Raw genomic sequence first — 24987 nt, 5'->3', positions numbered from 1 at the left:
GAGTTGGATTTTTCTCTCAACCATTGCCATTCTAGTGCCAGCAAATGATATTGAGAGATCATCCACAAATAGTGTTGAGAGAACATCCTGGGGAATTGCTGAGGATATCCCATTAATTGCTAGTGCAAAAAGGGTTACACTCAGCACACTACCCTGAGGAACTCCTTCTTCCTGGCACTTACTCTCTGATAGAGTTTCCCCCACTCTCACTTGAAAAACTCTATGTGAAAGAAATGCTTGAATAAATAGTGGCAGCTCTCCTCTCAATCCCAATTCATGAATGGTTTTAAGAATACCATATCTCCATGTGGTATCATATGCCTTTTCAAGGTCAAAAAATACTGTAACATGGTGCTGTTTGGAAGCAAAGGCTTCACAAATAGATGACTCAAGTCGTATCAACACATCAGTCGTTGAGTGCATTTTTCGGAATCCACATTGAATCGGTGATAAAATACCTTTCTTTTCAAGGTACCATATCAGCCTTGCATTGACCATCTTCTCCATGATTTTACATAAACAAGATGTCAATGCAATAGGACGATAGTTTGCTGCTAAAAACTTGTCTTTACCGGGTTTTAAAAAGGCTAAAATAATGGCTAGTTCCCAAACACTTGGGTAGCTATGATCATGCCATATTCTATTAATAATACTTAAAATAAATAGCTTTGTATTAAAATGTACATGTTTAATCATTGCATATGGAATTCCATCGGGTCCAGGGGCTGTATCGTTGCAATGAGCAAGTGCGGAATCAAATTCTCTTTCAGTGAAAGGAGAATTATACGACTCTTCCCTTCTTGTTGCAAAATTTAAAATTTTCTTTTCTTCAGTGCTCCTATACTGGTGACCAGGGGCTCCTTCACACTTGCTGGATACATTTGAAAAATGATTAGCCAGGGCATTGCTAACTTCATTTGCTTCAGTTACATACTGGCCATTCACCTTCAACACTGGTGGTGGGTTGGGGGTGAATTTGCCAGCTATCTTTTTTACTTTCCTCCACACAGAAGATGGTGGTGTTCTACTGTTAATGGAGGAAACAAAAGACATCCATGACTGGCGCCTTGCTTCTTTCATGGCACGACGGAACTGTGCTCTACATTTCTTGTACATAATTAAATTCTCATCAGTTCGGAGTCTACGCAATCGTGTTAGAGATCTTCTTGTGGCTCTGTGGAGTGCAGTTAGTTCTGAAGACCACCACGGGACTGGTCGTCGTTTGAATAATCCTGTTGTTTTGGGAATTGAATTGACTCCTGCTGTATGAAGAGTTCCATTCAGCAGGTCTATGGCATCATCAATACTTTCAAACTGTTCTGCTCTCCCTTCAATTTCACTTAGCTCAGAAAATTTTACCCAGTCTGCCTTGTCTAGATTCCAACGTGGCGATCTTTGCAAAGGTGGACCCTTGTTGGTGTTTATAATGATTGGTGCATGATCACTAGTATGCCAATCATCTAATGTCCTCCAATCAAAATCAAGAAGGCAGTTAGAGCTTGCAATTGAAAGGTCAATGCATGACAAAGTACCTGTCTGAACATGGAAGTGCATGGGCTCTCCTGTATTAAGGAGCCCCACATCCTCATTCTCCACAATTGATGAGATAATATTGCCCCTTGTGTTGGCCAAAACATCACCCCATAAAGGATGTCTACCATTCATATCTCCCAGTAAGAGAAAAGGTTGAGGGAGTTGTTGAATAACTTCTACTAAATCATCATATAAAATATCATCATTTGGAGGTAAGTACAGAGAGCATATTGTATATTTTCTCCCTATATCAATTTGTACAACAACTGCCTGCAGGGTTGTACGTATAGACATGGGTATTTGGGGAACATCTCGACGAATGTACATGAGACTTCCGCCATGGCTCCCTGCTTGCTGATTATATGGTGTTCTATAGCTAACATACTCTCGAGGACTAGGAGTGTTAGTATCAAGCATACTTTCCTGTAGACATACTATTATGGGGGAATGCTCATGAATTAGGAGCTTAAGTTCTTCCTATTTCGCCCTCAAACCCTGACAGTTCCATTGCAAAATGGAGGAGAAAACTATGGATTATTTCTGGAAGACGTCTTGGGTGAGGTCTTCCCATTAGCAGTTTTTAATCTAACATTATTACTTGTAGGTTTCTTCAGAGATGGTCTTGTTATGTTGGGTTTTACGTTGGAGTTTTTCTTTGTATCTTTTTTATATATTTGTTGAGGGGGATGGTGGACCTCAACTTGAATTTCTGATTTATTTAAATTGTCTTCTGGTTGATCGCCAACATCAACAGACAAAACATCATATTTATTTGATGTCATAATTCTAGTATTTCTTATGGAAGGGGGTGAGAGAGATGGAGGTCTCTCTCTTTTACGATTAATAGGTTGCAAGTTACCAGGTTTTTGTACCTTCCCCACTACAGGTACACCTGATAACTTAGTGTCAGGTGGAATCTCCATTAAATCAGGCAAGGATATGGCCTGGGAGAGGTTAGTACTATCCTTTGTAATGGGGGACAAAGGTTTGATAGTGGTGGGCAATGTCTTTTTGTTGATACTCAATGATAAATCTTTAGGAGGAGATGTTCTTGTCTTATGCAGCACTTTATCAATAGATTGTGAATTCCTTTTTCGAGAACTACCTACAGTTGTAGGTGGGTGAGATGATTCCCGAGGAACTTTTTCTCCTGTTTTTAATGTTTTTGCATAAGTATTAGATTTATTTAATAATCTCTTGGCATGCCCCACGCTTACATGTTCAATAATTGATTTATTGAGGGCAGCCTCTTCTAACTTATAAAACTGGCAGCTCCTATCATTAGATTTATGATTAGAGTTGCAGTTTAAGCACCTTGCCTCAAGTGTACAATCCCCATGATAAATTTTGGAGCAAGTATTACAAATTTTTTCATTATTGCAAACTTTGGAAGGATGTCCAAATTTAAAGCAATTATAACATTGCAGTGGCTTCTGCTTAAAAGGTTGAACTCTGATCCTTTCGTTTTCTATGTCTATGTGGAAAGGTACACCAGCATCCTGGAAAGTAAGAACAATCATTGATGTTCCAGGTACTTTATGTACTTTCCACACTGATAGGGGACACATGGCCAATATCTCCTCTTCAGTAAATTCATACAGATCCCTATTAAAAACCACTCCCCTTCCATAGCTAAAGTTTAGATGGGGTTTGATGTCCAATTTTATATCATCATTTACTGTCTTCAAATTAGACAGTATAACAGACTGTGTGTATGACTTGGCCTTTATCAAGAAACTTTTCTTCCCAAATCGAGATATATCTCCAGGTGCGATCGTACCTACCTTCCTCTGAAGAAATTTGCATATCTTGAAATAATTTTCCGTACCTCCTACAGATTGAGCAAGAAGCCACATTGGTGGTTTTGGCTTTCTTTGGGATGGTATATCTGCCTCTATATCTTTATCAGCCCAGTCTGCTGGTCTGTAGACATCCAGATCTTTAGGTGCCCCATCACACAGAGCACCCTTAACATTCATATTACCTACTTTAATATCAACAATGTTACAGCTTGCATTAAATGCTTCCTCGTGACAATTAAATGATAACCAAGATTCCCAATTATCATCTTGAAGTTTCATTCTAATTTCTTTTATTGATCCGTAACACTCAAATATTTTATGTAGCACATCATAATTAGCTTCTAAAGGGATTTGGGTAACGTGCAGGACTTTCAGTTTTCCTGTGTTGCCCAAATTACCCTTTTTCCGAGTGTTTAAAGAATAGTCCTTTTTAGTTCCTACGTCGTCAACGGAGTTTTCTTTAAATGAATTGCCAGAGGTCGTCAACAGTGCCGGGGGCGAGTCAGCATATCCAGGGGAGGTGGGGTCATTTTCACTAGATTCCATCATAAAAAAAGAAGAGAGAAGAGTGATTTTTTGAAGTTTGATTTACCTGCTTGAGAACATTAAGGCATCACATGTTGGGAAGGAGATTTACACTCTCCACTACCGGCACAGTGAGAGTATACTTCCCAGATGGTCCACTCCATACCCTACCCGAAGGATAGCATCAAAACAGATATAGAGGCACAGGTGTAAGCTGAACCCGCCTGTTAGGACTGAGACCAAGAAACTATGGAATCATCCTCCCCATATCTGTAATGACGGGCTTCCGGCCAAAAGCCGAGAGTCCTACCCCAAGCGTTGGATCCCCCTGGATTCCGAAGACCCAACACTTGAGAATAGTTCCGCCAAAAAGGTCCAAACCATCTTCGGGATGGCTGAGATCATCCAATACTCTCACATATAGCTTTGAGCACAAACACCTCCCAACCGTGACACCCTTCCCATTCATCAAAGCAGGCAGCAATACCGGATGTAGAAACATCCGCCCAAGTGGCAATAATAGATGTAGAAACATCCATGCCATAAAAAGAGAAAAAAAATAATAAACACACATATATATGTAAATATATACACATACATATGGGAAATTTTACTCATAGGGTTGGGACAGCAACATGAAGGAAAGTTTATAATATTAGGAGAAGGTTGAAGCCATATAAAGAGTTAGAAAAAGATGAAAGAGAGAAATTTAGATTCGAACTGGGGGAGCAATTTCCCCAAGTTCGAGAGCCCTCTTGCCCGTCACCAAGTTTCAGCACGGGAATGAAATGCCGTTCTGAAGCTCAATGACTTCATCAAGGCATTCTCTCATTAAGAGGGCCCTGGTTACGAAGATTATAATAGAAGCCCTGATTTATGTAGGTGATATAATGATTCCTATCAACAACAAATGCAAAGTAGAAAGAGCCATAAGCAACTGCCGCAGTTTGGAAGAACTAAAGAAATTTACTTTTAGCACCAATCCACAGATGTTAGCGATGTTAGACACAAAACAGAAGAGGTTAAAAGGGTGAATGGAGTAGTTAGAAATGGAAGGATAGAAATGATTAAGGAATATAAATACTTAGGAGAAGGGTACTCGGAAAAGAGAAACCATAGTCTTAGAGTAAGTAAAAAGGAAAGGACAAAATAGAATACATGGTGCAAGAAGTTAGGAAGTATGGAGCCAGTAACAGAGTAGGAGATTTGGCATAGCTGGTGAGAATAAAGATCTATGAGATAGTAATAGTACTTACTATGTTTACAAATATTGAGACATACGGTGTAATAAAATAAAAAGACATCAAAGAACTAGAGGTTATATAGTACAAATTATGAAAGGGATATCCAAACAGGTTTCAACCACACCTTTTTGGGGGCTAATAGCAGAACAGGAATGTGACCAGTTGAAAATAGATTAGAATATAAAAAGGTGATGGTTTTTCATAAGATCATAACATCAGATGACAAACGACTGGTTAAGGAAGTAGTAGACGATCAAATAAGAGAACCATGTGGTGAATTTTGATGAAAAGTATAATAGAAATATGCATAAATATGATATTAAAATTGAAGAAGAAAGAAAATGTAAAAAGCAAGAACTCAAAAAAAAAAAAAATGAAAGTTAGACCATATGGTGAATGTTGGGGAAAAAGTATCATAGAAATATACAATAAATATGATATTAAAATTGAATATGTGAGGAAGTAAAAAAACAAAAGTTAGAAAAAAAGAAATAAGAAGTATAGTGGCAAATGAAATTAAAAGAAAATAGAAGAACAGAAATGAGAGATGGCCAAACTGAGGTTTGTGAAAAGTAATGGAAGAAGAGATTACATAAAAGAACTTAACCTTAAGGATGCAGTAATAGTTATGAAAACAAGTTTAAATATACTAGAATTAAAAGAAAATTATAGAAATAGGAATGATAACGACAGACTCTGTGTGTTGTGTAGGGAGGCAGAGGATACTACCGAGCATATGTTTAGCTGTAATGAGTGGAGAAAATTTAGAAACAATAACATAGAAATAAGGAATTTAGAAACACCAACTAAAGATATAGCCAGGTATATTAGAAAGGCCCTTGAAGTTAGACGTAAAAGTATGCCAGCTGCGCTGTCTGTGTAGGAGGTAACTAATGAAAATGAGTTTTCTAGTAGTGTGTCCAAAATCATTAGTCTGTGTTATTGTGGAGAGAGCAGCGAGGAACCTGAAACCCAGGGGTGCTATTCGTACGATAATTACCGTATATGTACGATTATTTTAGGTCCAGTACGATGTACGATACATACCTTAGGTATATACATATGTGTTTGTGTATTTAATTAAACAATTATACTAAAATATTTTGAAATTAGTCAATTATGTAACTCGTTAATGATTATATTGGAACAGTGTACGATAATTTTGGTTGAAAAGTCGACAATTTCAAGGCTCATGTACGGTAATCCAGTCGAAATAAACTGGCAACCCTGCTGGAACCTAAATAAACAAACTGATCTTAGTCAAAGTCTTCTGGAGTTTTGGTATTCTACGAGGCTTTTGCTTTTGGGACATTAATTAGGTATGAATTGCAAGGTATATAAGGTCATTCTGTAATCAGAATAAGGGTATGTTACAATAGAGCAACGTTCTTGCTTTGTCTCGGAATGTAAAGTACTTGTCGATTGACGAGGTTTGGAAACTGCCCAAAGTACTATTTAGGTCATGGATATTTAGATTTATTAGCCCTATATAGGCCCACTTACTATATCTTATTATACGGTAAGGTCATATTCAAGCTACAAAATCCACCATTAAACATGTAGAAAAAAAAAAAAAAATACTAAACTAGCCAGCACTCGTCCATTTCTTAAAGCGAATTTCAGTTTCGCCAGTAATTAAAGTATCATAAGTTTACCTACTATTATGTTACATTGCTAGAACTGAAGCGGTTTGGGAAGCAAACACAGGGTAAGCTAAGAATACGGCAGTCTAAGGGGGTTGTTAGGCCCCAGTGGGTAAGGACACGGTTTCTAGGTGAGGTTAGTTGGGGTTTCTGTGTAGGGATTTTACAGTACAATAGCGAAGCCTATGAATGACTAGCAAATGAAAAAGATGAAAAAGAAATTTACATGTGGTGTATGTATGATAGCAGCCACCTGTATGTATGATTAGGGCTAACTTAGAATACGGCAATGTAAGGGGGTCACAGGGGGCATTAGCCGACCCCCCCCCCCCTCTTTAGGTAAGTAGATAAGGACACACCTTGTAGGTAAGGTTAGGGGAGGAAAGTTTAGGTCAGTTGATGTCCATTTTTAACTTATGCAGGAGGAACAGGCCGCTGATATACAAAGGCTCCATTTACATTTTCTATGCATGCAGGCATTTCAAAACTACTAGAATTTTAAATGTATGGGTTTCCCCCAATTGTTTGCATCACAAAAGTTCAAAGTATATTACCTGTAGATACATCAGGGACACTTCTTGACCTGGGAACTACTTGGTTAGGTGGTTTTGTTAGGTTCTGTGGCCTTTTACAAATCTCAAAAGTATTAAATAATCACTTATTGTCCTGTTTAAGCACACCCGAAGCCCTAGGTTCCCACCTGTGTCCGTCAAATATTCCTAGTATGTAGAACGTTGGGACAAACGAGTGAAATTTCAGTTATTTGATATCATATGAAAAGCCAAGCACAAAACTAGTTGTTTCTCAGTGCTCCAACACATTTCTTGGGTATTCTCGCATGTTACTGACATTCACGAGCTGAAGGGTCCTAGTATGTAGATTTTTGGGACAAGCATTTACAAAACTAATGAACTCATTAACATTTCATTCGGTTATAATTCCAGTGAAAAAACATCCGATTTCTGACGTTTTTTTACTCTATTTTCTGGCAATCCCAACCCTGTCCCAACAAACTACAAAGGCTCCCACTTCTTATTTGCTTCATTATAAATGTTGTGCTACAGTATATATTTACCAACATTTTAATTACAGACTCGGTCTGCCCCAACCGAATACTGTACAAAGGCTCCAATGCATTTAAATTAATGGAAATAAATTAGCAATTTTGCAATTGTATTGTTACTTTCGTAATTAATTTTACAGTTTGGGAGCCTTAGTATATCAGTGGCCAGTTTCTCTCAGGTACATAGATAATGGACACTAACTAACCTAAACTTCCCCACCTAACCTAACCTACAAGCTGTGTCCTTACCTACTTACCTCACAGGGGGCGGACCACCTTACACTGCATTATTCGTAGTCGGCCATCATCATACATATAGGTGGCCACTATCATACATACACCCCGTAGTTTATAGCATAATGGGTACATGTAATTTCTAAAATAGTTAGGTTAGGGTACGATGAGTAAGGTTGGTATTATTAGGTTAGGTTAGGTATTAGTAGGTAAAGTAAGGTTAGGATGTTTTTACTTAATTTTTTTTCATCTGGTCCAACTTTCTACAGATGTTGACTTACTTTATATTTTCAATTGATTGTAGTACTAAGAAAAATCTGCAATTACCTTAGTATGTATCATTTTGTAGTGAAATTAGTTCTTTTTCACAACTCCGTTATATTGAGGCCTGCCGTTGGGTGGCGAGTGTACCAGACACAAACAACTGCGAGATACGTCTAGATAGCTATCTAATTTGATGGGTCCTTAATGAGAAACTATGGTCCTTAGGTGTATCTGGGGTGAACTGTTTATGGTACAGGATGAAATGAGAAGAAACAGAATATAACAAGCTCTTCTGTATTTAAGATTGCACTTTCTTAAATGCACAATTTGTTGAACTACTGTGTGTACAGTTATATTCAGATATGAGTGCTTATTGTAAAAAAATATAACTTAACCTATCAAACTGTTGAAAGACTTCCTAAAATTAACTTTGTGCAGTACAAAATCTTTCGTGAATCTTCCAATATCCTAAAGTTATGAAATGAATATATAAAAAATACTGTATTAGACTTTAAAATGCTTTCGATAATCCACATCCACTTGTAAGGCATGTGAATTTGCTCTGAGAAACTGAACTGAACTAATTGTATGCCAACGTGGTCAGTTTATATACTGTTCACACTCGGATAGTATTTACACATTATAGTGACTTATACAATACAGTTATCTGACATTCACTCCATTATATCATAATATTTTAGAAGTCTGAGGAGATATGTACTTTTGAGCCTTACAATCAGTATAACTGTTTGTGACTGTCTATTGATAATTTCAACCCATAACATACTACAGTGATACCTCGGTAGTCGAACGACTCTATACTCGAACAATTCGGAGTTCGACCAAAATTTTCGAGAAATTTTTGCTGCGGTGCTCGACCAAAAATTCGGTACTCGACCAGCCGAACACGTGACGACCGCATGGGCTTTGTGATGATCGCGCCATCTCGGCCACTCTCGCTTGTTCGGGAAGCATCAGTTCTCTCGAGAGCGTCACTCAGACAACGCGCGATCAGCATTCGTTGTGATTTAGTGATTTTCAGTGCTTTTAATTGCTTTTTTAGCTTTCATAATGAGTCCCAAGAAAGTAATGAGTGTTAAGGGGAAGGAGAAGAGGAAAACAGTGCGAACAACGATCGAGTTGAAGAAGGAAATTATAGCGAAATATGAGAATGGTGTACGAGTGTCCGATTTAGCGGTAGAATACGGAATGGCGAAGTCGACCATTTCTACGTTTTTAAAGCATAAAGAAATGATTAAGAAGGCGAATGTTGCAACGGGAGTTACGGCGGTAACTAAGCAAAGGCCACAAGTGATTGAGGAGATGGAAAAGTTGCTTTTAATATTTATTAAAGAAAAACAGTTGGCCGGGGAAAGTGTTAGTGAAGCGTTCATTTGTGAAAAAGCGTTGCATATCTATGAAGAATTAGTGAAGAAAAGTCCGAGTACCAGTGAAAGTGATTCATTTACATTTAAAGCGAGCAGGGGTTGGTTTGAAAAGTTTCGTAATAGAACAGGTATTCATCGTGTTACTAGGCATGGGGAGGCAGCTAGTTCGGATCAAATTGCAGCCGATAAATACGTGGGGGAATTCGATCGGTACATAAATGAACAAAATTTGATCGCACAACAAGTCTTTAATTGTGATGAGACTGGGTTATTTTGGAAGAAAATGCCAGCCAATACGTACATTACCAAGGACGAGACGAAGATGCCAGGTCACAAGCCAATGAAAGATAGGCTAACATTGTTGCTGTGTGCAAATGCAAGTGGCGATTGCAAGATCAAACCCTTGTTAGTGTACCACTCGGACAACCCCCGGGTGTTCAAACGAAATAATATTTGTAAAAGTGCACTATCAGTTATGTGGCGCTCGAACACTAAATCTTGGGTCACAAGACAATTCTTTACTGAGTGGATAAACGAAGTGTTTGCCCCCCAGGTTAAGGCTTACCTCATTGAAAAGAGCTTGCCAATGAAATGTCTTCTGGTTATGGACAATGCTCCTGCACATCCTCCAGGTCTCGAGGATGACTTGAAAGAAGAATACAGCTTTATCAAAATCAAATTCTTGCCCCCCAATACTACTCCCATACTCCAGCCCATGGACCAACAGGTCATTTCAAACTTCAAAAAACTCTATACCAAGGCCCTTTTCAGAAAGTGTTTTGAAGTGACCAGTGACACGAAGTTGACCCTAAAGGAATTCTGGAAGGAACACTTCAGCATCCTCAACTCTGTTAACATGATTGACCAAGCTTGGCGAGGTGTGACCTATAGGACATTGAACTCTGCCTGGCGTAAGCTGTGGCCATCATGTGTCACAGAGAGGGAGTTTGAAGGTTTCCAACCAGAGGCGGGTCCAAGCACTGCTACCCCTGTAATTTCTGATGACACTGATGTCGTTGAGGAAATTGTTGTCATGGGCAGGAGTTTGGGGCTTGAGGTCGACAAGGATGATATTGATGAGCTTGTAGAAAGCCATTCTACCGAGTTGACTGTGGAGGAATTGTTGCACCTGCAACAACAACAGCAGCAGGATCTGATTGTGGAGCAGGAATCTTCAGAAGAGGATGAGGTAAGGGAGGATGTTCCAAGTTCTCTCATCAATGAAATTTGTTCCAAGTGGGCAGATGTGCAGGCTTTTGCTGAAAAATACCACCCAGAAATTGCAGTAGCAAACCGGGCAGTGCATATGTTTAATGATAGTGTCATGTATCATTTTCGAAGAATACTGCAGAGGAGGAAGAAACAATTAACAATAGACCAGTTTTTCACAAAAGAAAAGAAAGCTGCTACATCAAAGCCTGTTTCTCCTCCAAAGAAGAGACAAAGAAGAGAAGAAACCCCTGAAATAGATCTGCCCACCCTTTCATTGGAGAGAGAAACAACTCCTGAAGGAGAACTACCCCGCCACATCATGGAAGGGGACTCTCCTTCCAAGCAGTAACCTCCCCCTTCCATCCTCTCCACATCCATCCCTGTATGCCATCGAACCGCTGCTCAAAGGTATGTTCACTACAGTACAGAAAATGGTTTAAAATTGTTTTATTTTAGTACAGTAAATGGTTTAAAATTGTTTTATAGGATTTTCTGACCAATTTCATACACATTTAGATAATTATTGTTGTTTAGGTACACGTTTTATTAATATTTTGGGCCTGTTCGAGTGCTTGGGAACGGAATAGAATATATACCATTATTTCTTATGGGGAAAAAAAATTCGGTACTCGAACAAATCGGAGGTCGAACACGGATCTCGAACGGATTATGGTCGAGTACCGAGGTATCACTGTAATTAAAATATAAAGTATAAATCAATACTCGTTATGGAGTTATACACATCAATAAATTACTACACACCCTACACCCTACTACACATTGCCTAATTCATGTTATGAAACATTTCACTAAATGTTATATTACGATAAGCATCTACCTATCTTGCCAAGACCGTCATTAATTGGTCTTAGAAATTGCTCGTACTTTTACATCAAGTTGAATCCTGATGTAAAAGTACAAGTAAAAATTCTCAGACAATGGTTCACTATAGGGACTGGTTCCCCACAATGGGTTACGCAAGTTAAGATGTGATATCCTTGAGTAATTTTCATTTGAAGGCCAAGAACATCTTGGTAAATTTGTTTCTGCATGGATACAGACCCTCATCGTTTTTTAGGAGTGTTTTCGGCGTAACTGGAACGCGGATGTTAGTGTTTGAAATAATGTGTTGGGTGTTACTAGCGTTTTGCAGGGAAGTTGTCACTTTGTTTTCTGCCTCCAAAGAGTACAGTCATATATTCTGTGCTGTACTTGCAGTGTTGTCAACTGAATGTTTTAATCTATTGTTTTTGTTTAGATAATTGTTTCCGTTTGTCGTGTACAAGGATATTCCCTCGCGAGTGGGAAGGAGTGTTTGCTACCGCTGAATTGTAGGGGAGGGCACCTCTCTTCTTCCTCTCGTCAGCGCAGCGTCTTCCAGTTTTAAGAAAGCCGCTACTTACATATCTTTTGACAGTGATGTCCCGTCATTGAGTTCCAGAGATCTCTTTTCTCGTAGTGTTGTTGCTGTTGGCCTGGAAGACACTCCACTTCAGCCTCACCTCCATCTCATTACATACTGCCAGTCATGATGGAAGGGCTCCACCATTCGTTTCCCGTTTATGGACAGGGAAATCCTAGAAGACTGATCAATAAACATTGCATATACAGGACTCCTACTATTCCTTTTTTCTGCCGAAGAAATACTGTAGTGCTGCCCCAGGAGTCCCCGTGATCGTTTCACTGTAAGATAAGAATAAGACAGCCCCAAGAGGTGATGTGACAACACAAAGGTCACCTAAGGGCATTCCTTCGTCCAGATCATATACTACCAATTGGGATGAAAGGGCTCTGCCCTTTTTTTCTCCTTTTTGGACAGAGATGTCCTAAAGACCGACTGATAGGCATTGTATTTGACTTCTACTGTTCTTATCCCGGTGGACAGTGCTATCTCTGCGTGCATGCACTCCTTACATGAGCACATGTCCCTCACCTGTTTGCACTTTCTTCTACTTGTACCTGTCAATCCCACGAGTCGTCTCCTGTGTGCTTATGTGATCTTACAGGTGCAGGTATAGTTCATCTCAATCAGTGGCTTCTATAAGAGCACACTCTCATGTTTGGTCGCCCTTAAGTTTTCTATTGTAAGCACGCGCTGGAGCACTCCCGTGCAAGAGTATGCCCTTAACTGTTCCTGCATGCTCTCATGTGCTCACACTCACGAGTTTTCCTAAACACGGACCCTAGATTGCTTTCCTACAGGAGTGAGCCCTCATATGTTCTTGCACACCCATTAGTTCTCTGCTGATGCTCATTGTTGAGATGCTAAGAGAACTATTCTTAAGGCCTTCTCTTCTGTGCCAGCCTCACCTTCCGAGGTAAAGTGGAGTCCCTTGCACATTACAGGTGAATACTATCTAGCATCTAGTCCGAGTAAAAGACTTGTTGTGAGGCACTGCACAGATGTCTGGATACTGTACCTGCAAAGGCCCTCTGCAGCTGTTTATAAAAGGAAGTGGGCTGTCTTCCATGTTTGGTATTGTACGTATACGCCTCCAGTCAGAACCTCTGCAACTAATACCAGATTTTCTCATCTTGCTTTGCTGAGAGAAGCTCCTTGCCGTCTCGGATGTGAAAGGCTCTCTCTCAGCCTTGAGCTAGGTCATCACACAGAAGGGCTTAGACCTTTCCTCCTTGTGGTAATAGTCTATACTCACATAAGGAGCTTCAAGGCCCCTGGAGTGCGATGTTACTTGACTTCTCAAATCTCTTATGCCTACCCCATATGAGCCGTTGAGATGAGCATCAAACAGAGGTCTGACACTCGAGACTTGGCTTCAGTGAAGCGAGCTGCATGGCATCTTTTATGTCACAAGTCAATCAGTGATGGTAGGAGGTCCCCTCTACTAAATTTCTTGAGTCTGTGGCTAAGATCCAGAATCCTGTGGTCCACGATACCAGGTTCAATTCCTTCTCCATCTCCTCTACAAGAGTTGTCCAGAGGAAATCAGGATGGCATGCTTCTCTGTCCTGTGAGGGCTATGTAGTGCTACCATAAGAGGCCCGAGACTTGAGTAGGACCAAGAGAAAGATATCCATTAGAACACTTTCATTCTGGCTTCATGAGACCATCAGATGTGTCTATCCTTCAATCAATGACAGGCTTAAAAGGCCTTCTCTGGCAAGGGCTCCCAGAGTCAGGGGTATTAGCTCCACTATAATTTTCTGGAATCGCTTATCAGTGGCATTTATTTTGAAGGCAGGAGTCTGAAATCACCAGACAACTTTCACCTTCCGCTACATACAGCAAGTTTCTCATGTAATAAAGAGCATCTCGTCTAAGATGGCAGTTTCGACATAAGTCTAGAATGAAAGGCAGAATGACTAGCTTTCTATTCTTCTTTCTTCACCCTCCTCTAAGGGTGTAGCAGTTCTGGCTTAACACAGGTAAGTTTCACAACTTAAGAATCTTTCTGTGCAGACAAGATTTAATGATAAGTATCTCTCCCATCTTCCCAAAATGTACGCAAACCCATTTCTCATGACGAGTGTGCATTCGGACAACATATTCTGTACAAAGATAAAGGTTTTCCTGTGCGAAGGTGTTGGAGTTTCACTTGGTAGGGGCCTAACCTATAATGTCCAGACCATTATGATGTTGACAGCAGCCTTCACCTTCACCCGTATACAAGAGTAGAAAAAGTTTAACCAGCCAGATTTTGGTTCATAGGGACATTCTCCCTCCTAAAGATGAGTCTCTTATTTGAGGATGATGGTTTATATTCATGTGGGAACAAATCATAAAATTTTGAATTAATATTTATTTGTTCCTACACAAATGAAACTCTCATCCTTTACTGGGAGAATAACTTCATAATTGTTCCTGTTGGACGGTATGTCTCTTGCTGTTTTGTCCCTTGTGTGTGTGGCCTTACAATGATGACAATGTGAACCAAGGAATTTGGTTTTCGTTACCCATTGTAGGTGCTCTGTCAGAGGAAGAGTTTTGCAACAGCCTTTCTTCTTTCCTCAGTGTGTTTTGATCCTAAAGGGCACTAAGAACGTATCACTTAGCTATGCTGTTGCGGTCTCTTTCCCCACGAGTGTCGTCATGTACCTGTACAGTACTGCTCCTGTCTCCCCTGCTTCATTGTCATTGGAGCCTTTGCCACAGCTCCTAGATGAAGAAGTAGAAGACATCACCAAAAATTCCAGGAAGACCAATTTACAGGAGTCGCATACACTTGACTTTTACCATTTTTCTCATTGTGGCAGAGACAGTGCGGTATCGAGAATGATCCACTCTGGGAGGCCCACATGCTACCCGCGCTTGATCTTGTACCAACTGCAATGCTCTCGACTGTATCTGCAAACTCTCTTACCTCTGGCAAAGAAGTTGTTGAAGTTATGAACACACCAATCTCTCCCCACCTACTTGTGGGAGGGACGGTGCATACTGAGAATGTATCCATTCAGGAAGGTGATCCTAATATGTTCTCACCTTGTAAGCGAGGTTACATAAAGGGAACTCTTCTATCCTGGAGAATACATTTCAGTGTGTGGTGCTGATGTTCACATGCCTCCGACCTGTGCTCAATCTTGCATCCTCATTCAGAAAGAAAGGCACTGGTATCATCACCTTCCTTCTACTGAGAGTTCCAGAGATGATAATACAGAACAACAGAAAGCGTGTGGTGGAGTGTATGATCAACAAGCAGCTCAAGAGTGATGATGTTAGCAGGCGGTCTCATGACCCAGCTGACCAATTCCATGCGACTGTTCATTTCAAGATTACATTAAAGTCTCCACTCTCCTGGTCCACACGAGTAGTCTCTGAGTGACGAGTCATTAAGTGATTTGCCCTCTACTCAATTTGGCACCTTGCATTTTGGTCACCATGCAGTCAAATATCTTACAATTGCACTCCTCGGGCCCGTTCTTCTGTGACTTTCGGATCACAAATCTTATGGAATCATCTTTTTCATTCTAGCTTTTCCCACTCAACAATACCAGTGAAAGACAAACCTGTGATTATTGTTGTTGCTTGTACTGGCTACAAGATCTTCCCTTCATAAGCCTCATTGTTTCCTCCTAGATTTTCCCATATGTTTTATCTTCACAGAAATATTCCGATTATGGTCGCTTCCCACAAGACCAGTTTCCTTGTACTTTTTCTTTATGATTAATTTGTGTGGAATTGGCCCCGCACCATGATCATAAACCACATGGTTGGCAACTACTTGATAAGGAATCACGCAGTCTGAATGCATAATTAGAACTTTAGCTTTCTTTAGAAGACTGTTCTTTAAAGTCACTAGGGAACTAGTACACCTGTCACCTCTCCTGTCCAATCTCAACACTCATAAAACCACTGAAATGCCACATATTTCTCGCTCGGTTGTTGTCTAGGATCTTACACTCTCCAAAGGCTAAAGCACTGAGTACCCTTTTAGCCTTTTAGTCAAAGAAAGAGACTAGTTAACGCTCATTCATCCCTTCTTCCTCATTTTCAGATCGTCGATGAATGTCGTAAGGGAGGAGAGTTTCTTTGAAGAATGTCGAGAGGATTATCAACCCTACGATCTTCCAAGTCTTAAAATTTACAATCACCAAGGCTTTTACACTCATTTGTGTGTACTGTACATTAACCTCGAGGGCAACCCTGATGCATATCAAGGAAAGGATTGCGCCTATCAGTCGGTGCCTAGGCTGCATCTCAAAGGCCTAACCAGTCTTTATAGTGCCATTATCAGTTTTTATTTGCTGATGTTTGTATGGATTAAGACTTATTCCTTTAACCTGAGGAAAGACTGACACTCCAGCTGATCAAGTAGATCCTGCCCCCACTCTCTTAACAGAGGAGGTGGACCTTCGTCACAGTCCATCAATTCAACAGTAGCTGTGTTGATGAGACACGATGGAAGACTTGGGCACGAGGGCACATCGTTCTTGGGTCTTAAGTCTGGTGCTATGGAAGAATCCACCACTTCCAAGACCAGCCTAAACAGCTTCCTATTTCGTTCACTTGTTATGTGCAGTTGTGTACTTCACCTACACCTAGAATTTGATAATGATGAAACCCAGAAGTATCCAGACTTAGGCTTTCTGCCCGTTTACTTGCTTTACTGAGTACAGTATTCAACAGTGTGTTGACATTATCAGTGTTAGGATAAACCTGGTGGTTCCAAAGTGCCATGCAGACGAGTGGTATCCTGATTTGCTGATGTTGCTCTTCAAGGTACTGGTAGAACTACCTATCTTATGTTAGTGGCATTGTTGAAGGGATACTTTGGAAACCCTCTACAGTAAAAGGCGGTCACTCAGCCTATAACCAGATCTCGGACCTTTTCCCTTCGTAGGATCAACGTAGGTTTAGGAGTACTATATCTCTAAATGGTTTTCCTTCTAGGAAATCATGCTCCCTTTTGGGATACCACTTGAATTCTCAGGTTTCTCAAGCTGACCCTGCATGAGACCTTGACCATACATGAGACAAGATCTGACCCCTAGACTACTCAGAAACCAAAGCCTCGGTGTTATGAATGAGCATGCCTCATAAAATTTCGTGCTTCAACAGTCATTCTTAAGTGGAAATAGGCCTTCCTTTCCTTTGGTGTGGAGTTCAAGTCCAAGATCCTGAATTTAGCCATGCACAGCTCCAAATTCATGTCGTTCTCCATCTCTTCTTTACTTTCTGTATTCAGGATGATTTGCTCCTGTCCTGTGGTGATGAGACAATGCTACTTAAAGAACTCGGTTTCTTGTGCGCGGAACCAGAGATTCTTTCCCACTCCAAAAGGATAAAGAAGATATCCAGAAGCATTGCTTCTATTGACTTGTTCAACGTTAGATATGCTGATCCAGCGAGAAGACCTTAGAACCATCAAATGTACTCTAACCTCCAGGAAGAACCCGCCATTGGTACTAGTTTTGAAGACAAGAGTCTGATACGACAGACAACCTTTGCTACCACTACCTACACGAGTTTACCCACAGGTCCCTGTGTTGCAAACCTAGCTCCCTTGCAGGGCAAGAAACATCTCGTCCAAGATAGGGTTGCGATTTAAGCTTAAAAAAAGAGGTAAGAAGGTCTGGCATCTCTCCTCTTCACCCTTACCCTCCTATGTGGCGCAGCAGTTTTTCCATTATGTGCTGAAGCAGATGCTAGATGCAGATATTCCAAACAACCGAGTAATTTTTCTTTACAGACAAGTTTTGTATTGAAGTATTTCCCACATCCTATCAGAGGAAAGGGAGGATGGATAGAACGTATGCAAACCCAGTTCTCATAATGACTATACTCTCGGTCAACATATCCTTTCGGATTAAGGTTCTTCCACAACCGCCTACCAGTCTCCTGGTAGGGACCTAGCCTATCACTTTCAACATTTCCATGCTTAGGTGGTTTGGAGGTTGCATTGGCATTTGTTCCGTTGGTGATCCAGCCAGTTTGGTTATAGGGACTTCCTCCCTCCTAAAAACAAGTCTCATATTTGCGAACAGTTATTTGTATTTGTGTTGGAACAAATAAAAGAGTTTTTAAATTAATTAGTATTTTCCTAACTATGCAAACCTGGTTTCTGTAAGTTTCCTTGCCCTGCAAGTTCTAGGTTAAGGTCAGAGTGTGGGTTATTCTACCTGGTAATGGGTAGGGCCTACTCTCCACTTGCCAGCAACTACAACTACCACATGCTGATGTTATGCTCCTATTAAAGGACTCTGGTTTGTATAATGTCTGTCTTTCCACACATTGCTTAGTGCGATGGTTGCATTCTTTGCAATACCAATTCTTCTTTTGATCTCTTGGGAGTCGTCTCCATTATTGGTGAAAGTTGCTCCAAGGTAAGTAAATTCAGTGACAATATCTAGGGCAACTCCGTCTAGTAGGATTTCTTGATCAGACGGGGCTTTTTGACACTTCATGACCTTTGTTTTCTTAGCATTTAGGTACAGTCCCACTTTTTCACTCTCAGCTTTTACTTTTGATACTAATGTTTGAAGGTCCTCCATACTTCCAGTGATTAAAACCACATCGTCGGCATATCTGAGATTAGTGATCATTTGTCCTCCAACAGTTATGCCTCCTTCATAGTCTTCAAGCGCATGTCACTCTAAACACAAAGAAGCGGCTTCTCAAATCACTTGTTTTCCCTGTCGCATCATACGGCTCAGAATGTTGGGTTTTTAAAGCTACAGATCGGAGAAGATTAGAAAGTTTTGAACTATGGTGTTACAGAAGAGTCCTTAGGATAAGCTTGATTGAGAAAAAGACTAATGTGGAAGTTCTACAAAAGATCAATATCGAAAAAAGATTACTTGACATTTTGGATGAAAGAAAACTAACTTTTATTGGACACCAGGTTCGGAAACACAATACTCTGGAAAGAACGCTACTAATTGGATCAGTCTATGGTACAAGAACGAGAGGAAGGCCTAAAACTAGATTGAGTGACAATATCATGGAGATGTGCGGGCTAACGATGGTGGAGTTGGAAAGGAAGGCTCAAGACCGGAATGAATGGAGAAGTTTTGTGCAGAGGGCCACGGCCGTTCGACATCGAACACCCCGTACTTGATGATGATGATGGTTTGTATAATGGGTAAAAATACTGATTACTTTAAAAATGACAAATTCGTAGATAATTTGTATTTTTCCTAACGATAGAAACCTTAGCTATTTATTAAGGGTATTACCTTCGGCGTAGCTGAAATGACAAGCCATTAAAGTTTAGCAAGGGTTAAATACCCGCACCGCTAGTTAGCAGGGGGTAGGGGGGTTAGCTTGCTACTGCTCCCACTCATACACCTGTGATTTAGCGCCCTTTTCTTGGAAGTAGGACTTCAAGAGGGATAGGACTGGCGGGCAAGTTTGTATAAATAGCTAAGGTTTGTATCGTTAGGAAAAATACAAGTTATCTACGAACTTGTCATTTGTTCCGTAACTGGAATACAAACCATGCTATTTATTAGGGGTGACTTACCCATTAGGAGGGGTGGACGTCCCTGCCAATCTGGCTTTTGGCTTTACCCGGGGGCTCCTTATCTGAGCATGTCAGTACTCAACAATGAGTCCCTGCACCTCACTAAAACCTTGCTACGCAAGGTCCGCGGCCTACGCAAGCTGTGTGTTGAGATATATAGAAGTGTGACCTTCCAGGTAAAGTTATTCTGAGTCTTTAGAAGGAAAAACTGATGTAACCAAGACTTTCCCAATACCTCCTCGCTAGGGTATGGGGACGCAACAGTATTCGTTTTAATACTAGGTACACAAGGGAGCATGGTTTACCTGCAGTGGTTTGAGGTCAGCTTATGCAGAGAACCCAGGATGCTGCTTTCCCCAAGATAAGGGAGGATGAGGAAAACGGATTTTGAAGCAAAGCGAAAAATCTATTTTTGGGGGAGATGGCCATGTTGTTCTGATGGAAGCTTCCTATTGGCAGCTTTCTAAGGGATATTTGGCTACAGTGATACTCCCAGAGAATTGACCGTAGTTCTCCAGAATTCTAACTCCTGGCGCTAGTATATTTAAAATTTTTCCTAAGGATATCGCATAATATCAGGAGACGTATTTCTTGATACGACACATGGCAATCTTCACCCCGAATAGAGTTTTCGCTCTGAGGGGGAAGAGAGGCGAAATTGAAGGGGAGCAGTCATCAAGGTTACCCTTTTTCCCCTACTATTACAAGGCCCAAAATGGCCACTCATTCCTTGTAGCAATTAAGCATGGTGCAACAGATAGAGTAGTTTTGGGAGGGGATTGGTATATAATCCTTTTCTTAGAAAAGGAGGGTGGGTCCATCAGGACAACATGGCCATCTCACCCAAAAATAGATATTTCGCTTTGCTTCAAAATCCGTTTTTTGGGCTCAAGCCATGTCGTCCTGATGGAAGTTTACCAGAGAATTGCTTGAAAGTACTGATTCTGTGGGTTTGTATAAGTGCCTCAACCTTGGGTCAGCTTCTATACAGTCATCCAGACCTCAGAAATATATGACGATACTGTTATACGTCATCACCAATAAGCATGGAACAATAATAGGGCTTCTTGCCCCCTGCAGGGAAATGTCGTACTCCACAGTAGAAGCACGAGGTTTGTATTCATATAGGAAAAAATATAAATATCATTCAGATCTATTTGTTCATGTATTTAAGTACCCTCAAGCATGAACTCTACTTAGGAAAATAAGTAAAAAACTCCGGCTAATTTTATTTAGCTACACTTGGGGCGAAATAAGAGGGAAATACACTTTCTACATTTTATTGAATAGACAATTAAATGTAACAGTGTATTAAAATTTTGTAATAGAATTATACATTCAACATATAACAGATAAAAATATTTTCTACCTGAAAGGGAAGAAAAATTAATTGCCACTCAAAATCAGTTGAAAAATTAAGATAATTTCACTAAATGTTGGATAACTATCAACACTGCATATAAGTGTACACATGGCACTGGTGTCATTGGTTTAATTCTGAACCTAAAAAAGAATAGTCCTAGTGTCACCAGGGTGACACTTAATAAAAAGGGTATTGCACAGTAAGGTGTCAACACCTTTTCACCCGAATTGAAACAGTCCCAAACAATTCACTGTTCATCGCCGCACTAGACGTCAGGTTTCACCACACTACCTGCCGCCACCACAAAATATTTCAAAGCGTGCACTTGCTTCGCATAATGTTTATAGAAAAATCTGGAGGATTTCCAACCAGTGTATGAACGGAGTCGCTCAAAGTCCATACAGTATACTGAAAGAAGTTCAGTGAGGAAGCAATTTTTCTCGGATCATGACCAGCGGATGTACTATCAGGATCCGCTCTGCAAATGAAGTAGGTGAGCTTCGCCCTCAGTTGTTTTAGGGATAAGTTTGATCCTGAGGTTTTGCCTTTGAAGAGCTGTCCTCCCTTGAAGTCTGAAGTTCTTTGAAGATAGACCTTTAGACACTCTACTGGACATAGAGAGACATCTTCCTTCTGAGGGCAGATTCTCCAGGGATCCCATCTTTTGGTGAGTAGCTCATTTTTGGCGAGAAAAGTAGGATCAGGAAAGAGATTCAGTTCCCCCACTTCTGTGAACTGAATATGGCCCTCATCTCTTGATAGGGCTACTATTTCACTAACTCTAGCCCCTGAGGCTATAGCAGACAGGAATATCACTTTTTGTGTTAGATCCTTGAGAGAACAATCTTCATTGTTCAAGGTTGAAGCATAGTGTAAGACTTTGTCCAGAGACCATGAAATGGGCTTCGGAGGGGCTGCTGGTTTAAGTCTAGCGCATGGCTTCGGAATCTTGTTGAAGATTTCGTTTGCCAGGTCCACCTGGAAGGCATATAGAATAGGTCTAGTCAAAGCTGACTTACACGTAGTTATCGTGGTGGCAGCCAAGCCTTGTTCGTGAAGGTGGATGAAGAAGGACAGGCAGAAGTCTATTGAGATTTCTTTCGGCCTGTTTCCTTTAACAAAAGCAACCCACTTATCCAAGAAGATTCACATTGTCTTCTTGTTGACTTTGACTTTTATTCTTCTAGGAAGTCTATACTGCCTTTCGAGATCCCAAATCTTTTCTTGACTGCTAAGGCGAGAAAATCATGAGATGAAGGTTTTGGGTTCTCTGTGATGAAGTGAAGACAGTCGACTGAACCAATTGGGATAGAGCTGGGTTTGGTAGAGGGACCAGCCTCAGTTTCAGTTCCATCACCAGTGGGAACCAATTGCTCTTGGGCCACTTGGTGGCCACTACTGCTGCAGTTCCCTTGAAGGATCTCAGCTTGTTGAGGACCTTCAGCAGGAGATTGGTTGGAGGGAACAGGTAGATGTGGGTCCATCTGTTCCAATCGATGGACATGGCATCCGTCGCTTCTGCCAGAGGGTCCTCGTATGGGGCTACATGTTGAGGTAGTTTCTTGTTGTCGCTTGTCCCGAAGAGGTTGATCTGCAGTTCTGGGACTTTTTCCAAGATGAAGGAGAATGAGTCTGCGTCTAGGGACCATTCTCACTATCGGCTTTAGCCTGGATAGAGCGTCCGCCGTCACATTGCAGAACCCTTGTAGGTGAACTGCCGATAAGTGCCATCTCTTCTTTTTCGCTAAACGAAAGATGGCTAACATCACATGGTTGATGTGGGGCGATCTCGAGCCTTGTCGGTTCAGACATCTCACTATCACTTCGCTGTCCAAGACCAGCTTGATGTGGGCTGATCTGTGAGGGGATAGTTTCTTCAGCATCAAGAGGACTGCCATGGCCTCCAGAATATTGATGTGAAAGGTCTTGAACAAGGATGACCAGGTTCCTTGGGCTTTCCTTTGATGGGAGTGACCTCCCCATCCTTCCATCCAGGCATCCGTGTGGATGGTCACCGATGGGGGAGGTGGTTGTAAGGGAACGGTCCTTGTTAGGCTCTTGACCTTTGACCACGGCTTGAGAAGTGATCATAGTAAGGTCGGTACCGGTCTCTGTAGATTTCTTCGAGCGTTTTATGCATATCTTCTCCAGACTACTGACGCATCTTTCAGCTGTGTTCTTAGGACTGGGTCTGTTACTGCTGCAAAAACGGAGAGAGCCCAGTACTCTTTCCTGTTGGCGTCTTGAGATCCTGTCGGATTTCAGTAGTCTCTTGATAGAACCCGTGATCTCTCTCCTCTTCTTTGGTGGAATGGAGAGGCTGTATGACTTCAAGTTCCAATGGATTCCCAGCCATTGAAACTCCTGAGCTGGAGAGAGGAGAGACTTTTTGTAGTTGATCTTGAATCTCAAATGTTCCAGGAACTGGATCACTTTCTTGGATACTTGCAGACAAGCCATCTTGAATGCTGCCCACACCAGCCAGTCATCCAGGTATGCTGCTACCTGAACGCCTTCTAGGCATAGTTGTTGCACGACTGCGTCCGCAAGTTTCGTGGAGATCCTTGGGGCTATGTTTAGTCTGAAGGGCATGGCCCTGAAGACATACTTTGTCTTCTGTAACTTGAATCCTAGGTAGGAAGAGAGGGGGCGGCTGACTAGAAGGTGCCAGTAAGCATCTGCCAGGTCTATTGAGACTGTGTACGCCCCTTTCGGTAACAGGGTCCTGATGTGTTGAAGGGTTAACATCCTGAACTTGTTGTTCTCGATGAATTTGTTGAGTGGCGACATGTCAAGAATGACTCTGAGTTTATCCGAGTCCTTCTTGGAAGCACAGAACAGCCTTCCCAGAATTTGATGGACTTTGCTTTCCTTATAACCTTCTTGTTCAAGAGATCTAAAGTATGTTCTTCCAGTAAGGGGGTGAAGTGTTGGAAGAATTGAGGAAATGAAGGTGGAGATTGATTGATTGATTCAAAGTTTTCAGGCATCCTGACATCTGAGGTCATTGACGCCGGTAACATTTAATTTATGTATACAAAAATAAAAGATAAAATAAAATAAAAAATAAAAGAGTATTCAATTAAAATCATAAAAGTTGAATGTAATAAAAGTTAAATATTTTTCAGAAGACCTGCTTCTGAAATAAATCTAAAAATGCCACTTGCATGGTAGGACACATCATTTCCAAGAATCTTGGCAAGGATGAACCTGCCACCCTCACCTCGAGCCTCAAACAAATATCTATTCCGCAAGTTGTTATAATTGGGGCATTCGGTCAACAAATGCCTTACTGTTAGAGGTACTACACAGTCGTCACAATATGGTTGGTGTTGGCCCTTCAGCAAAAACTCGTGTGTAAACCGAGTGTGACCAATACGGAGACGACAAAGAGACGTCTCCCATTTTCGGGGCATCATATTATACCTCCAAGGAGATATGTCATTTGTTATCTCTCGCATTTTATTGCCATCTTGACTATCCCATTGCTGTTGCCATTTATTGCAAACCAATTTCTTGATGTCAGGTAAGAAATCATCACAGGGAATGGGATACCTTCTTGGCAGCAACTCTGATGCAGCCTCCTTAGCCAGTGAATCTGCCTTCTCATTCCCAGACACACCTACATGTGCTGGAACCCAACAAAATTGAACTGTTATACCTCTCCGTCCAATTATGAAAAGCCATTCTAAAATCTTTAAAACTAAAGGGTTATTAGAATTAAAAACTTCCATAGCTTGAAGGACACTCCTTGCATCACTAAAAATTGTAAAATTACCCTCCTTCTCCAACGCT

General features: G+C 41.0%; 1 protein-coding gene across 1 annotated transcript in view; it reads left to right on the top strand.

Annotated features, from left to right (window-relative positions):
• Positions 1-6308: 6308 nt before the first annotated feature.
• LOC137651196 (zinc finger protein 501-like) overlaps positions 6309-24987 on the top strand; it is a 72515-nt gene continuing 53836 nt past the window's right edge. The window contains exon 1 of the mRNA XM_068384349.1: positions 6309-6423. The gene's annotated coding sequence lies outside the window, so the exon portion shown is untranslated. The remainder of the gene's footprint in view (positions 6424-24987) is intronic.

Source organism: Palaemon carinicauda, chromosome 12 (assembly GCF_036898095.1).
Source record: "Palaemon carinicauda isolate YSFRI2023 chromosome 12, ASM3689809v2, whole genome shotgun sequence".
Classification (NCBI taxonomy): Eukaryota; Metazoa; Arthropoda; class Malacostraca; order Decapoda; family Palaemonidae; genus Palaemon; species Palaemon carinicauda.
This window is presented reverse-complemented; position numbering and strand designations above follow the sequence as displayed.